Genomic DNA, 17,163 nt, shown 5'->3' on the forward strand with positions numbered 1-17,163 from the left:
CCTTTGTCCATTTTTTGCAGCAATTCCACTTTTTGTTTAATGAACTTCGAAACATACTTTCGCTTTGTAGATCCTTTACATATTAGTAAATATATATCGGAAATTCTATTTGACATAATTGAAAGTTCAAGCTTACTTTTATAAAATTGCTCTAACAGTCTGCAAAAAATAATAAGCCGGATCCAATTCGAAGATTAAGGAACAACGCAATCTGCAACATTAACTGAATCAGATAATTTTAGCTTAGCATATAACGTCCGTTATATAGTAAACGCGCATGCGTAAATGTATTTTGGGCTTGCGCACACGCATATTCGCAGCCGTAAAGGTCTTACACGCATGTGTTAACTTGACGCATGCGCAGAAAATTTGTAGCTTTGAGGTCCGGATTATAGATCATTCCGGATTATGGGTGTCCGAATTAACGACTTTTGACTGTATTTAGATTTTATAAAATTCATCGAAGAATACACACTTTCACAAAGATGGTTACTGTCCATCATCAAACCCTTTTTTAAGTCAAGATTGGTTAATTTGGGTAAACGCTTGCAAAGGAGCTTAAAAAAAATCTATTCCAGACTCTGTTCTGCGTTTGTAAAAGGGCTCTGATTGTAGGTCACATAATTGCAATTGATAATCAGTCTTTACACTTTCAATTGCAATTGTTAATGGATGAATAAAAAGTGATATACACTGGTGTGCAAAATTAAGGATGAGACGGTTTTTTCAATATAACTTTGTACAAAAGCTTTGCAAATCAACACATTTAATACCGTAAGATCCCCAATACGTAAGGACATGAGTAATGTAAGCAACACTTACTAAAAGAGAAATCAGAGGGATAAAAAGAAGCTTTATTGAAAAAGTAGCATGGAGCGCAATGCGACTGAAGGCCGAAACATCCCTGTGATGGGTGTCCAGCAAGAAACATCCGGTCTTTAATAAGGGATATGATCTCCCCTGACTGCTAGGCAGGTTTCACAGCGTTTGTCCATGCTGAGAATGAGGGTGTCAATGAGTTGTTGAGGCATTGCTGCCCATTCATCTTGGAGCGCCAATCGAAGCTCCGGAATCGTTACTGGTGGTAAGGTACGAGCTGCCAAACGTCTGCCTAGAAAATCCCATACATGATCGATGGGATTGAGATCCGGAGATCATGTCTGCCAATCCATACGTTCAATATCCTCACTCTCTAAGAGCTGTTCGGCAGCTACTGTGCGATGACATGGTGCATTGTCGCCTATGAAAAGGAACTGCGGACCCATAGCGCCTCTAAAAAGACGCACATATGGAAGAAGAATCTCGTTATAATAACGGGTCCCGTTGACTGAACCTGCGTCGAAGATGTGAAGGTCTGTACGACTACCAAGCATGATGCCTCCCCAAACGAGAACACCGACACATCCATACCTGTCCCTTTCAATGATGTTCGAGAGATGATTGCGGCTTCCCCTCTCTCTCCAGATGAGTATGCGATGAGAATCGCTACTCAGACTGAATCTGCTCTCATCTGTAAAGAGTACTCGTCCCCATTCATTGTCTCTCCAATTCCGGTGTTCCATGCACCACAGAGAACGCCTTCTCCGATGGGCCAGTACAGGGCGTCGTGCAAACAGACCACCACCGTGCAGTCTTCTGGCCACAGTAAAACACGATATCGGTAAAATGCGATTGAAATTGCTAAATGACACTTCAGAAAATAATTCTTGCGACGAAAATGCATCTGATGATGATGAAAATTTTGTTATAAATAACAAAAGAACTATTGGGGATATAATTTCATCTTCCAAATCCACTTCAAATAATAGCTAGCTGAATGAAAATATTCTAAGTAAATACAGTTTAGGAGTTCATAAAACAACAAAGAATTGTAAAAGTGTTACCCTTAGGACTCCTATATCGAGTGTGGCTCAACATTGTATTTCTTACACTAACTCCTTTGTTGAGCTAGACTGGTCATTATACATTGTAATTCCTAAAATAATTTTAAATGTTTAAAACTATTTTTTTCTTTCAATATTTTGTAATATGTAAATAAAGACTAAATTTATTATGTTTGACCAAGTTAGATAATTTTAAATTCTTTTTAGTATATTTTTAACATATGTCGAGTGTGGCTTGACATATTTCTTACACCAACTCCTTTGTTGAGCTAGACTCGACATTATACATGGTAATTCCTAAAATAATTGAAAATGTTTAAAACTGTTTTTCCCCCCCTTTCAAATATTTTATACTATGTGAATAAAGATTAAATTTATTACATTTGACCAATAGCATTTAAAATTCTCTTTAGTATTATTTTTACATTAGGATCAAAAGAGTCATTTGTAGTGTGGTGTAGTTGTCCAACACGCTACCCAAAGCCTCTGTTGTATTTCAGGGTTGAAATAACTCAACTCAAGTTATAAAACAATAGCAAGAATTTTAATAAAAATATAAATGCAAGATGTTAGGATTACATCAATCTGGTATGTAGATAACACTTAATAATACTTCTACAGGGTTACAAATGTACTGTGCTCGGAAAGATTAGTCCATGCTAAATCTCCTAGCACGACAAAATACTCCAAGTAGGACAATTCACCTCCAGTATTCCCAGTGGACATACGGTCTTCTATCTTGGAAAAGTCAGCTCGTTGAACATGCAGAGGATAATTTCAAACTCCCGTACACACTAAGTGAGGAATTTGTCTAAGCTCTCTTGAAACAATCTCTCTCCACAACCTCAACTCTCCTGTTGCTTGTCATACGCTGAATCGTAGCGAGATTGTCCCCTCGGGTAAGAAACAGGTACAGTTGCAATCTCCAAACTGCATTCCATAGTGACACCGCCCGCCAGACACTGTAGTAGAAGCTGTTCTTCCCATAGACAGACAGTATGCTTTAGAAAAAAACCCGCATTTTTTGTAGTCTTTGATATTTTATTTACATAAAAACCTATGTTTTAATTAAAATAATAATAACTGAACTGTTATATTTATTTATTTTTTATGTGCTTAAGTATAAAAATAAAGATGCCTCGAATCAAGAGAAGACAATCATTCAACAATGAATATGAAAGTAGTGATGATGGATGTATGACTCAAGTAGATAATGAACTTGAATTATTGGAAGATGATATAAGTTTTACAAAAGCATCTGAGCTATTGTTTTCGGTTCCTTTTCAAACCGAGACCAATTCTGATGAAGAAATTATTGTAAAAAGAAGAAGAAATTTAGAAGACCAAACACTCAAAAGATGGGAACAAGGATAGAAAGAGAGAGCAACTTTCTGGATTACCTAAACCAAAAATTTATGGAAAATTATATACCTCATGAAAATTTGGCAATTGATGAATCTACATTCTCGTTCAAGGGGAAAATAAACTTTCTCACATCTAACCCTTAAAAAAAGAAGGGGGGACTTCGAGTTTATGTTTTAGCAGATGCTAAGACAAATTATTTATATACATTTGTTCCATATTATGGTAAAATAACAACAGATGGCTTAATTATACCAGATCTTAATTTCACTAGCAAAATTGTGATGCAACTCTATCGAAATTTACAAAATTCGATTCCTGAAGGTAAAGGGTATCATATTTTTACTGAGATTTTATACGAACTCCACTTTAGGAGCAGAACTTCTGAAATCCAACTGCATTCTTACTGGAACATTTATGACCAATCGAAAAGGACTGCCAGAACAAATAATAATAAAAAAAAAATATTAGCTGTTGGGCATAAAATTGGTTACAGAAAAGAAAAGACATGACAAAAGCATGGTCACAATGTTTAGTACAAAACAATCTTCTATTTCACAACCTGCCAGAAAATTATCAAATACGACTGAAAATGCTAGTGAAAAAATAAACAAACCGACTATCATATTAGATTATAATAAAAATATGGGTGCAGTAGACTTCACCGACCAGTATGCTACATAATATTGTTTTCTGAGGAAGACGTTGAAATTGTCACAAAAGTTATTTTTCTGGGGATTGGAAACTTCCATTGTGCACTTATACATTTTAGTCAATGAATATGCTACAAAGGAAAGTATCAAAAAGATGTCACACAGAAATTTTTAGAAATCATTTAGAGAAAATTTATTGATGAATCTATAAAAGTATATTATAAGTCTCAAGACTTTCGTGCTTCTAGACAAAAAACACCGGCCGATTGTCCACAGATGATACTATCCAATGTTTAGATGGGAAGACTCATTTTATTTTTTTTCATAAAAAACACAAGGACTGTATGGTATGTTCCAACTGAAAGGTCAAAGCGAGGGAGAAAAGAAACAACATTCTATTGTGATACTTGTGATAGGAAACCCGGTCTTTATATAGGAGAATGTTTTAAAAAATATACTTTGAAAAATTATAAATAATTAAGGTAAATAAATTAGTTAAATCCAGAAATTTATATTTATTTACGGTTGATCTTTACAATATGGTAACTGGTAGTTTGGCGACATTTTGGAGGCGATAAAGGTTACTACCTGGGACTTTGGTAATAATGTGAGCAGTACTCAGTTCCGATTACGCATTATTTTGTGTGAGGGAAATGAGAGATCATGGGATATGTCATGATATTAATGGACGAATTACGGTTCTTTAATCGGAAAAGGGGGGAAATCGGGAAAAAATCTGGAAATTTTGTATTTGGCTTTATTCTGTGTTGTGTGAAACAGTGTTCGTGAATTTTTGGATCCCATGGCCGTAACTAAAGTGAATTCGAAATGGGCATTTATGTATGTATTAATTTAATGTATGTGCTCATTTATATTTTAAGTAGTGTTTTTGAATTTAATTATATTTTAATTAAATGATAGTTATTTTGTGAATTTTATGTTTGTAGGAATTTGGTATACGTTTTAGTTGAAGTAAACGTGCATGGAAATAATTTAAATTTTTGATACTAAGTATTTGTAATGCTTGCGGTATGAATTCGTTGGTGACGTGTATAATGTAATAGATGATTTAGAGGTAAAAGTTTTTGGATATTTTATTTATTTATATGTGGAAATGTTCATATTTGGAAAGGGTAAATACTTTTTCGCGATCAGGTAATTTCATATTTGTTCTTTTTACCGGGTTTAAAGATTGAGAAAATTGTCATGTATTTTCGTGAAATTTTTCTAATTTATGAGAAAAAAGCAGTGTACATGGATATAGTGAAGAGTGTGCGCAATGCCATTTTTGTGCAATTCTGGGATGTTTTTTTTATAAAATTTCTAGCGTAAGTGTAATTCGGCTAGTAGATTGTTGGAAGAAGTGTTCAGTAGATAAAAAGAAAAGAAACATGTCTTTACTTCGTGAAGACAAAATGGCGGCGTGGAAAAAAAAATAGAGGGTTGCTGTAGGAGAGTTGGTCGCCAAATTTTCACCAAAAAATCGCCAAGTTACCATAATGTAAAGATCAACCTTATTTACTATCCTACTACTTAATATAAATGAAAAAATATTTGCTGTTGCAATACAACCTTTTATTTGGACCCTCTTTTTTTATCTATTTGGTAAATAAATTAAAGAGTTGCTGGTTAGTAAAATATATATATATATATATATTAAGGAGTGGAAAGAGTTAAGAAAATAATAAAGAAAAGCAATCACCCCTTCAAAGTGACTTGGAAGAAGGAAAAGCTAGAACTATATGGAAAATACATCATCAGCGTTAAATTTTTCTCTATTCAAAATATTCTAAAAGAAAATCCGGGACCTACACCATATTCCGAAAGAAATATTGCTGATAACAGTCCTAAATTTCCTAAAGACTTTTCATAAATGACAAAATTTTGAATACCATAAAGAAATGTTCAGAAGTGGAAGCAAGATCAAAACCAAATAATGAAGCTTGGAACACATTTTGTGATGAATTACATTCTTTTATTGCAATATTATATGTCTGAGGAACTTTAGCTGCAAAAGGGGTCTCTATCACTAGCCTTTGGTCTAAGACCTGCAGTCACAACAAAGAGAAGGAAACATATTTTTAGAAATCATGCAACGTATGTATTTTGACTTAAAAATTTCAGGATTAGATAGATAGATTGAAAGATGATAAATTTGCAGTAATATAACATTTGGAATATTTGCATAGGAAACTGTTTTATTTATGTTTTAGAAACCAGGAGAAAACATTACTGTAGATGAGCGGCTTTTTCTATCAAAGACATGCTGTAGAATTTTGCAATACAAACCAAATAAACCAGATAAATTTGGCATCAAATTTTGGTGGCTGTAGATGTGAGCTCAAAATACATTATCAATGCAATTCCATATTTAGGAAAGGATGATTCCAAATCAAATTATCTAACTGTTGGCAAAAATGCTGCTTTTCGGTTAGTAAAGCCTTACCTCAAGACAGGACGAAATATAAGAAGTGATAGTGTTTTTACATCTCTAAAGCTTGTAGAAAACCTAAAATAGTTTGAGCCATGTTGGAACAATCAATAGAGTGATCATTCCAAATTCCTTGAAAAAAAGTATTAAATCCAACTACCTTCATGATACAGAATACCACTATTCTTGCTTCATCATGTAGTTCTTCTCTCAGCACATTGCATTCTTCATTAGAAGTTACTCACAACGAGAAGAAAAATCCTGAAATAATAAATTTCTATACTTCCACAAAATTTGGAGTTGACATAGATCAGATGGCAAAGAAATATTCCGTGAAATCTGCATCTCAAGGCGTTGGCTGATGCATGTATTTTTCAATATTTTAGATCTAGTGGAGATCAATGCATGGGCAGTTTTTTAAACAGGTTTTAATCTGAGCAGAAGAGACTATATTGGAGCTAAGAGAGAAATGCATTGCAAAAGAGCCAGAAGTTATCCATCCATAGATTATCCGAGCAAACGAAAACGTTGCCAGATAAAGCAATGCAAAAACAATAAAACTAATACTGTTTGTGACAAATGTTCAAAATTTCTGTGTGGATTATGCACAGCAAAAGAAACAAAGACTGTAATATTCTGTGTGGATTATGCACAGCAAAAGAAACAAAGACTATAATATTCTGTGTGAAATGTTTCCAGAGAAAGAAGTATAATGTGTCATGGATATTTAATTTTCATTGTGATTTTATTAATCAGAAGGAACATTATGAATTTTAAATTAATTAAAATGTATGTTATTTAAAAAAATTTCTTGCATTTCATTTTATACAGGCTGCCAAAATCTTAAAGCATCCATTCTGAAATTAAAAATTTTTAATTTTCTTTGATGGTGCTATTAACTAAATTTCATATTATATAACATTCTAGAAGCTAAATTTTATAAACCATTGCAAAATCCTTGCATTAGTTATGAAACACTTTATTTTCTGTATGTATTTCCCATACAAATTAAAAATAACATCACTGAAGTCCATGGGTCAGCTAAGACCCACTCCTGTAGTTCTAGGTATGCAAGAAATGCGGTAATTCTAGTGTTAACAGAATGCTTTATAGAACGAACAATTCTTGCTTAAATAGTTTTATAAACATATTTGTCAACGCAATTTCAGTTTATGTTTACAATTAAATGTTAAGTTTACGATATATTTAAATAATATTTATAATCATTCATTATAAATCTAGATATATTTAATAACTAGATTTCTTCAAAGTAACTTTCACAGGAGTTTATGCATGAATAAATCCTTCATTTCTATTTATGTATTTTGTTAAAGGCAGATACATGCTTTTTGCAAGCATATGCATAAATAGCCATATATATTTAACATTTTCGGCGTGTGCAAATCTTTGATTTTCAAGCATTCACTACCCTTTTTGAGTAAAGTAATTTGCAATAATTTAGAATAGACGAAAATTTTTTACATAAGAAATATGTAGAAATATAATTTGAATGAAAATTACATGCATTATTTTTAATACCCACTCTAAGTCAGTTTTCCTTCGAAATTCCTCCACAATGGCATTTTCTCCCTTTAGGCAGACAGTCCTTGCATGCCTTACTCTACTTGATAAAAATTTAACCTGACCTATGTGCCTAATTATAAATATTGTAACATGGATAATTTTATATTTACAAGCGTTCAAGTTTCAAACTTTTGACATAAAACACGTTTTAGGATACATTCATTATCAAATTCAAATTTTCTAGTAAATATATTTTGGCAGAACATCCAATACCTCTTTTAGCGATTTTACCGAGTTTAATAGTTCTCTGATAATATAATAAATAATAACTACCCATTTCATATTTAAACTTTAACCTCACCATCATCAGATCATAATCTTGATTGCCTTACTCTACATAATATTGCTTCAATTTTTAAAATAGTTAAAACAACAAGCTGATCTAAATTCACAAATACCTGAAATTTTCATACTGTGAGGTAATCCAGAAGATATCAATATGCAAAGTATACTGATATACTGATTAATAGTATTTTTTTTACTTATTACATACTCCACCCTTAGGCACTACACAGAAAGGGAGGGATGACCTGTGAAAGTCTTTTTAAGGGAAACTGGCTCGTATCCATGATCCACATGGGGAAAAGCATGGAAAACACCCATGCCACCAGCCCATTCGCCGCAGATGGGTTCGAGTCGCGACTTTTACCACTCGGCCGCTGGTGGGCCCATTAATAACACTGATGATGCTTTTCTCACATCTTGAAACTCTTTCAAAAATAGCAGACCACTACTCAAATATATGTATTGAACAACAAAGATTTTTCATTCATAATTTTGAATTACATTTGGTCATCAATTAAACATATTGCTAAATAAAATTTTAAAGAAAGACAGAACTCTATTTTTTTCATTTTTTAGTTAACCCAAAGTGATTATTTTTCAGTTAAATAAAATAATAGTATATGGATGATAAAAAAATGTATTTTATTTAAAACATTTTTGTGTTTAGAAAATAAAAGTAGTGAATACTCTATCAAGGGTATCAAAAGACGTACACAATTTTAAAAGTTCTGCAAAATCGCTTTTGCAAATTACCAAAAAATAACCAAGATGTGATTTCACTAAACTATACAAATTTCTATTATTCATCTAACAATGAATGTTTCTTACATGTGGAAGTGTCCCACTTTCTGATTTGTATGCAACTGTTGTGAGTGGAAATACTATCAAAGCACTGTGAAGAAAGCTCTTTCTAAACAAAAAAAACACCCCATCTGGGGACCAAAGGCTGGGAGCAGTGCAGGGTTGGTCCCTTCTTTTATTCTTACCTCCATGTTATATATAGTTAAAGTATCACTTCTATCTGCCCAATTTAACCCAAAATCTAATGAACTCTTTACTCTCTCTGAACATGTGAATGTAGAAAGCTAACATACAGAAAACATAAGTTTTAGGAGCCTTTGAATACTGTAGATGAAAAAATAGTGACACATAGACACACTCTTATCATTCCAAAATAGTTAAAGCATGTTGTGGGGATCCTAATTCCCAAATCACTGAAATTCATCAAAAGTAAAGTACTACCACTTTTGGTTGTCCAAGTTTACCCCAAATCTAATCAACAAAGGTAGGCGGTTACCATAAAAATTTTTTTAAATTGCTCATATTGATGAATTACAATGATAAAATTGAAAGTTTGACATCAATTTTTAAAAACCTTCCTGATAAGATACCAAGTTCAAATTTTGCATAGGGACTGTTTGTGAATGACAATACAACATAATTAAGCAATTTTTTAAAATTCGATTTAAATTCTTTAAAAATTTAATACTGAAATAATTTTTTCACATATCTTCATTTAGCAAACTAATTCAAACTTTCAGAATTTTAATACAGTCAAAAGTCGTTAATCCGGACTCGTCGGGACTTCGGCAATTCCGGATTATCGATTTTTCCGGATTATAGATCATCAGTTTAAATCTGGTAAGATGGCATGCAGAAATTATAAAATTAAAAATATGAAACCGTAATTTATGAAATAAAGAACAACTATGATCTAAAGGGTATCAAAATTTACAAAAAAAAAAAAAAAAAAAAAAAAAAATGCTTAATATTTATTTGTTTACTTTATTAAACATTTCTTTCAATGTAAGTTGTTTAAGTTGCTTCATTTTTTATGTGATAATACATTCTCTTTAATTCCTTAAACAGACATAATTTCTTGTTCAGTTACAAAGTTCCGCTGTTCAAGTCCTATAATTGCTGTGTCGAGAATACCGACTAATTTGTCAATTGAAATTTTTTCGTTTTCAATAACCTCTGTCACTTTCTTCGCTATCGGAAGCGAATTATAATGACGAGGAATTTGATTTAAATCATATCAAAGATGGAGTACATCGAGATGAAATACTACATTTAATAAGGAATTATAAGCCAAATAAAATAAAAAAATCTGCCCTGAAGATAAGGATAGTGCTGACAGATCAACTTCCAACTCATTGCGCGCCACGGTGTTAAAGATAAACAGAGTTTAGAAAAACAAAAGTTAAAGTTTAGATAAACAAAGGATATGCCTTTATCCATTTTTTTGCAGCAATTCCACTTTTTGTTTAATGAATTTCGAAACATACTTTCGCTTTGTAGATCATTTACATATTAATAAATATATATCAGAAATTCTATTTGACATAATCGAAAGTTCAAGCTTACTTTTATAAAATTGCTCTAACAGTCTGCAAAAAATAATAAGCCAGATCCAATTCGAAGATTAAGGAACAACGCAATCTGCAACATTAACTGAAATAGATAATTAACTAATTTTAGCTTAGCTTATACCGTCCGTTATACATTAAACGCGCACTCGTAAACGTATTTTGCGCACGCGCACAAGCATATTCTCAGCCGTAAAGGCCTTACGACGCATGCGCAGAAAGTTTGAAGCTTTGAGGTCCAGATTATAGATTATTCCGGATTATGGGTGTCTGAATTAACGACTTTTGACTGTATCTGCACAATCAGATAGATTGAAGCAAAAATACTTTAAATGAAGATTTTATGACATTTTTAGTGTAATTTCAATTTTCTGGCAAAACTGCTGTATTTTACAGCATCTGACATAACACAATTGTTGGAAGTAAAACAATGATTAGTCATTGGGAAAAAAAAAAGATTTTTCAATTGAATACTATGATTGAACATGTCAGTGAAATTAAAAAGATAAAAAAGATTTTATAAAATGAGCTTTTATTTAAAACTCATAAATAATAAATGAACTAAAAGAAGAAAAATAGGTTCTACAGTTTAATGGGAACAACTGATTAAATAAGCCTCTTTACAAAATTCTTGTAAATTATGCAAAATGCATGGACAGCTAAAAACTAATCCTATTAATTTAATTATCGGTAAAATCCTAGTATACGGTGCAGCCTTGGCACGATTTTGAAAATTATTGCCAACACCAAAAATGACCCATAAAACGTCTATGTATATACTATCACGATATACATAGCATATACTATGTATAACTATATACTATATTCTTTGAATACTAGTTTACTACTCATCAAATATGTCCCGTTTTTACTGCTCATCATAAAAGTCACCAAAAGTAGCCAAATCCCGCGTGCACCGGATACTAAGATTAAACCTAATTATGTTGTCAAAAGTATAAACCACTCTCTTTACTAGGTAGAAGTTTACGATTGGGTGCCCCTTGTTTTTTGGCGATTCTTTTTTGACGCCAAGATCGGTGCCAGGAAGACATAATTTCAAGATGGCCTCTACACAAAACCAAAATAAAAAGTCAAAGAATTACATAACTCTGTGCCCATGTACACATCGATCTGTTTTTACTTAAAAAAAATCCCAGAATTGAACAAACTAGGCATTGTGCACTGTTTAAATTTGTCCATATACACATCAATCTATTTTTATTTTAAAAAATTCAGGGGGCTGAAGCAAAGTTACACTATCATGGTAACCAGAAATAAGATTTCATCGCCAAAATTTTACAAAAAAATTGTCGCTAATCGAAGGGGCACCAAATTCTACACTAGAGCCCTTTACTAATTTATAAAAGGTTCTTCACACTTTATTATTCCTGATTTAGAACTTTAGATGAATTTCTTAAACAGAATTATTTAATATCTTGTTCCCATTAAACTGTATGATGAATGACTTTTCTCCCTTTAGTTAGTTAATTATTTTATGAGTTTTAAATAAAAGCTTATTTTAGAAAAACTTTAATATTTTTTATTTGAAACAAATGATAACAAATCAGAATAAAATCTTTGCCTATTAGTAGAATACTGGGGTTTAAAAAATAAATGAAAAATAAAAAACTGCAGAGGTAAATTTAAGAAAGAATGCATACATATCTTTCTAATGCTCAGTAACTGAAATTATAGGATAAGATTACAGAAAACACATTTTGCAAATAATAATAACTAACTCTTCAGAATGAATCTCACAAAAGAAAAAGGGGTGGGATAATTTAATAACCTCTGTAATCACACAGTGAAGGTAATGTAATAATGTCCATGGAATTCTCATAGAAGATTGTTACACATGACACTTTTTCACCTTAAAAAAATTAATTTGAAAAATTAAAGATGGGGGAGGGAGATACCTGCCATGCATTTTGGTAGATTTTTTTTTTTTTTTAATTCTATATAATTTCTAGTTATAAAAATAGTTTATAGGTGGCACATGTACTTTTCCATTACGCATACACAAGATAAAATGCATAACAGGTGCATAATTGAAAAGTACCAAAAAAAATTTACATTTGATGAATTAAAATGCACAAATTACTTAAGAATTCTAATTCAAGAAGCTCGCTATGTATTAGTGAATTAGTGAACTTTCTTTTTAATTTTATTTTTATGTACGGGACAATTTTAATAATAGTACTTCTTTAAAACTGGACATAATTTAGCATAAATTTTAAAAAATTTGTAAACTACAAATATGTATATTTATGAAAAGCCACAAAACTTTAGTAGTAATAAGTACACTTGATATAGTTTCAGAGTTATATAATTGAAATGAGTTTATATCCCAATTTAAGTAATAAAAAAATACTTGTCAACATGCTATTAATCTCAGATTCTTTTTTTAACAATTTTTAATTATTTAATAAAGGCAACAGCTATATTTTTAATTCATAAAGCCATAATTTTCATAAATTAAACTAAAAATTACATTAACATAAAAAATATGATAATTATATAATACATTCTTTGTAAACAAACAGCAGGAATTTAATACAAGTTCTATTTAATTTTTCCATAAAGATATCAAATATTAACAATTTTTCTTTCTCAACAAACTAATATTACTCAATTATTTAATTTTAACTGGAGAAATCTTTAACATTTATCTGGAATAATAATCAATTATCATTAATAGAAACTATTACCAATACCGAATAATATGGTTATTTTCACTCATGTGTTTTAATATTTGAGCCTATTTTTTTAAAATACATAATTCGTACTATTCATTCCTTAATTCATCATTTGGAACCCATGATTTAGGCATTATTATTTCTTGTTGAAAGATAACGGAAAATTACGAACAGATCTGTTAACGATACGTGGTCAATTAAGGCAATAACCTTTCTCCACTTTCGTAAGCTTAGAAATAACCTTAGATCATGTATTAAACGAGGATTAAAATGCCAATCGATTTAAATGTCTCTCAGTAAATCATATGAACTTCAATATAAATATAGTATTACGATTAAAAAAATAAACAGTAAAAACTCGCGTTGGAATAGCTATTACAACTTCGCGGAGTAAAATTTAATTTTATCCATACATCAATAAACGCAACAATATCAGATGTTTTGTATAGCATTTGTAAATACACTGTAAAATTTAGGAAAGCGAATCAATCATACGGAAAAAAGAAATCGTATTTTAAGGCGTATATAACAAAAGAAAAAAAATAAGCCATAGAGTGGATCAAAGAAAGATGGCAATTACTTAAGATTCAGGTTTAGGCCTAGTACAAATACGAATGGATAAATTTCGTGTCCATATATAACAAGGTATTAATTGATCGAACACTAACATAAAATTCACAGCTGAAACAATAACTAAAAATGTACATACAAAATTCTTAATTAATCTTACTAATCATAATGTAAAGTCAGTTTTTCTTACGCATTACGACACTTAATCCCATATCATTAACACACTATATTTTAAATAGTTTTCAATAATTTTAAAACAATATGCCTCATTTTGTTTTATCAAATATTTTTTACACTAATTAATAACTACATACTGATAACGACGCTATAAATCTCCCAACATTACATACAAGTATTTGTTGCATATGGAAATCAGTGAAGTATGATATTTTTTTAAAGTTTATTGTTCAAATTTTTTAATTTATTTGTATTCATAGGAAGATATTCATAATTTAGTGAAGTTAATATAAGTGTAACACTGAGAAAAATTAATCTAAATGGTCATGATTTTATTTTGATTCATTCAGCCAACTCTCTGCAGTTCTGGCGTTATGAAATAAAGATTTTAATCACTGCGGAAGCATTAAAACTAAATTGAAACTGAAAGCGGCAGTTCAAATAATGTGTGTTAAGAAGTTTTTAGTCTAGCTGTCCATCAAACGAAGCACTGTGTAGGGTAGTTTCCGTCTAGCAGAGCTCCCATTCGCCAAACATTGAACGTCACCATACTACATTCAGCTGCTAGGGTTAGGATCAGTGCTCGCGCAACCGCCATAGTAAAAATCGCCACGGGACGTAGAATAGCTATCGCTGCTGGCGCCACATTAGCAAACGGCTGACTTCTACTACTGGCTTCCCTCACCTTTCGCGGCCAGTATCGTTATGATTTCTCGAGATAAGAAAATAAGAGCGATCGCTTACCTTCTGAAATATCCTATTTCTTCTCTGAAGACTGTATGATAGCCCAGCGTTGATGATTTGAGAAAAAAAGCCAAGGAAAGCTGAGCGAAGGTCAGGTAACAATCGCGACGTTTTGTGTCTCCGCTTGTTTTTCTCTCCGAACTCGAGCTGCTACCGCCACAGCTCGATTATGCACTGGGGACTAATTACACAAGAGTCTTCCGATCGAGTTGGCGATATTCTTGCGAATTGATCGGCGATTTTAAAAAACACATAATCCTTTTTTGTAAAAGATCTAAATGTTACGATTCCAATACATTTTCACACCCGATGGAAAATCGAAAATCCGAAATTGTTTACTTCCGTATCAGCTGACTTCGGCCCTCTCGTCACATCAGACTAACTCAAACAATTTTATACAACATGGCGTTCCCTCTTTCTCCCTCTCTACTTCGTCTCGTCACACGCACACACATACACACACACACGATTCGGTGTGCACGGGGTTTTCGCTAAAAGTAGCACGGGCGAAGTAAACAATTGTTTATTGTAAACATCTTTGCTTTCGATGATTGGATGAGGTAAGGGGGGTTCGCTGACTGGAATATACTATGGTATTCCGTTCGTAGTAATACCGGGTAATCATGCTATGCGGCAGCGGTGGTGTAGCGCTGTTGGCATGGTAACCGGCGGATCGCAGCGGAATCGGTCGTCCACAGACATTCAGAGGTATATACACCGATGGTGTGAGCACTCGGCCATTTGGTACTAACTGATTAATGACAAAGACGTCATTCAAGCAGTCTCTGCTCGCTACTCCCCCAGGGGTATAGTGTCTCTGCGCGCCCGTACCTTGCGCCTTAGATGAGAAGGAGGAACGGAAAGGCGCATTATTGTGCAGAGATGCTGATGCAGACTTATTGAATTCATTTCTTTTATTATTATTAATACTTTTATTTATTTAATGAAGAAAATTCTGGCACTTTTACGTTCGGTAATTTGTATCTAATGGATAAAGCTAAAATCTGGGAGGGTTTCTTGATGATGGGCATAATTACTTTTCTTTTCATTTGGACTGATTTAAAAAATTGTTACAAGTGATTAAAAACTCTTAGTTTTCTTTCTCTCTCACTCTCTCTGTCTCAGCTAACTGTCATATTTCGCTCTGGACAATTTTTATGCTAAGAGTTATTTATTTATTTCTGCACTCATAAAATAACATTTCCTAATTAAAAAAATGTGAGGATCTAGTAAGTGAATAGTTAAACTATTCAATTGCAACTTTTGCTTCTTATTGCTTATCAGCAATGCGACCATGTCACAAAGTTATCTAATCATGGTATTTCATATCATAAAAATGAATCATAGTCAGAAAGTACAGGAATTTCTTATAGGTTATCGTAAATGTTAAATGCCATATTTACCAATAATACGTAATCATATCGTGAAATAAATAATGTATAATCGCATTTTAAGCGCCACCGTATTAAAAAAAAAGTTGTTGTTTTTGACTCTATTATTCTTTTTTGTAATATGTCATAAATGTTGCTTAATGTCATGTAATATATTTATAAAATATAATATTACATTTATATCTGTTTTTTAGACCATAATCAGTTTGTATTCATGTGGATGCATAAGATCCATGTGGACAAAATGTTATGTCTATTCGTATACAAATGGTACTTAATGTATTATATTACAATTTTATGCGCAATATGACTGGATGCAGAAAAAATTTATTCCCAAGCAAAAAGTTCGAAAATATCTAAACTGCCAACTGGAAATAAAAAAGTTCGCATTTATTTTTAACTTTATATGAATTTATAAATCATGCCCTTATATTTTTACATGATAAGTATCAAAATTTGTAGTGGGAAGCTAAAATGTATTAACTATCCGGAATATACCCAGTACTTATAAAAGCATATAAAGGTGGCAAAATTTAATTCTCAAATATGATGAATAATATAAACTGTAGATGAGGTGTTATTTAAAATCATACAATGGCAAAAGGAAAAACAAAGTCTTTATTATTATTATCCCCCCCCCCCATTAAAACGGGAACTTAATGCGAGAATGAAGTGAGAAAGTAGTACACTTTAAGAATTCCGAACTACCAGTATGTAATTGTAATTTATTGTGTTCACATGCAAGAAAAGTTCCAAAAAAAGCAATGAAATGAAACATTTAAAAACTTGCAGTCTGAAGAACACCTCAAAAGAGAAGTTATCGTTAAAAAATGTTAAATTTGCTTTTAAATGAAAATTTTTTAAATTTTAATAACCATTCAAATATTTCGCTTCTCTTCTTAAATAAAAATAATCTTATCTGTAACTTAAAATAATATAATCAACTCAAAAACAAAATGTATTTAAATCTTTGTTTTAATAAACCGGCTAAGAACAATTTTTAAAAACTTATCTGTTT

The 17,163-nt window shown here is 31.8% G+C and overlaps 1 protein-coding gene across 1 annotated transcript in view; it reads right to left on the reverse strand.

Annotated features, from left to right (window-relative positions):
* Positions 1 to 15,576, reverse strand: part of LOC118192109 (transcriptional repressor p66-beta-like) — a 132,236-nt gene extending 116,660 nt beyond the window's left edge. Inside the window, exon 1 of the mRNA XM_085821988.1 lies at positions 14,755 to 15,576. The gene's annotated coding sequence lies outside the window, so the exon portion shown is untranslated. The remainder of the gene's footprint in view (positions 1 to 14,754) is intronic.
* Positions 15,577 to 17,163: the final 1,587 nt, after the last annotated feature.

Source organism: Stegodyphus dumicola, chromosome 8 (genome assembly GCF_044657685.1).
Source record: "Stegodyphus dumicola isolate Sdum_Otavi_A_Nest chromosome 8, ASM4465768v1".
NCBI lineage: Eukaryota > Metazoa > Arthropoda > Arachnida > Araneae > Eresidae > Stegodyphus > Stegodyphus dumicola.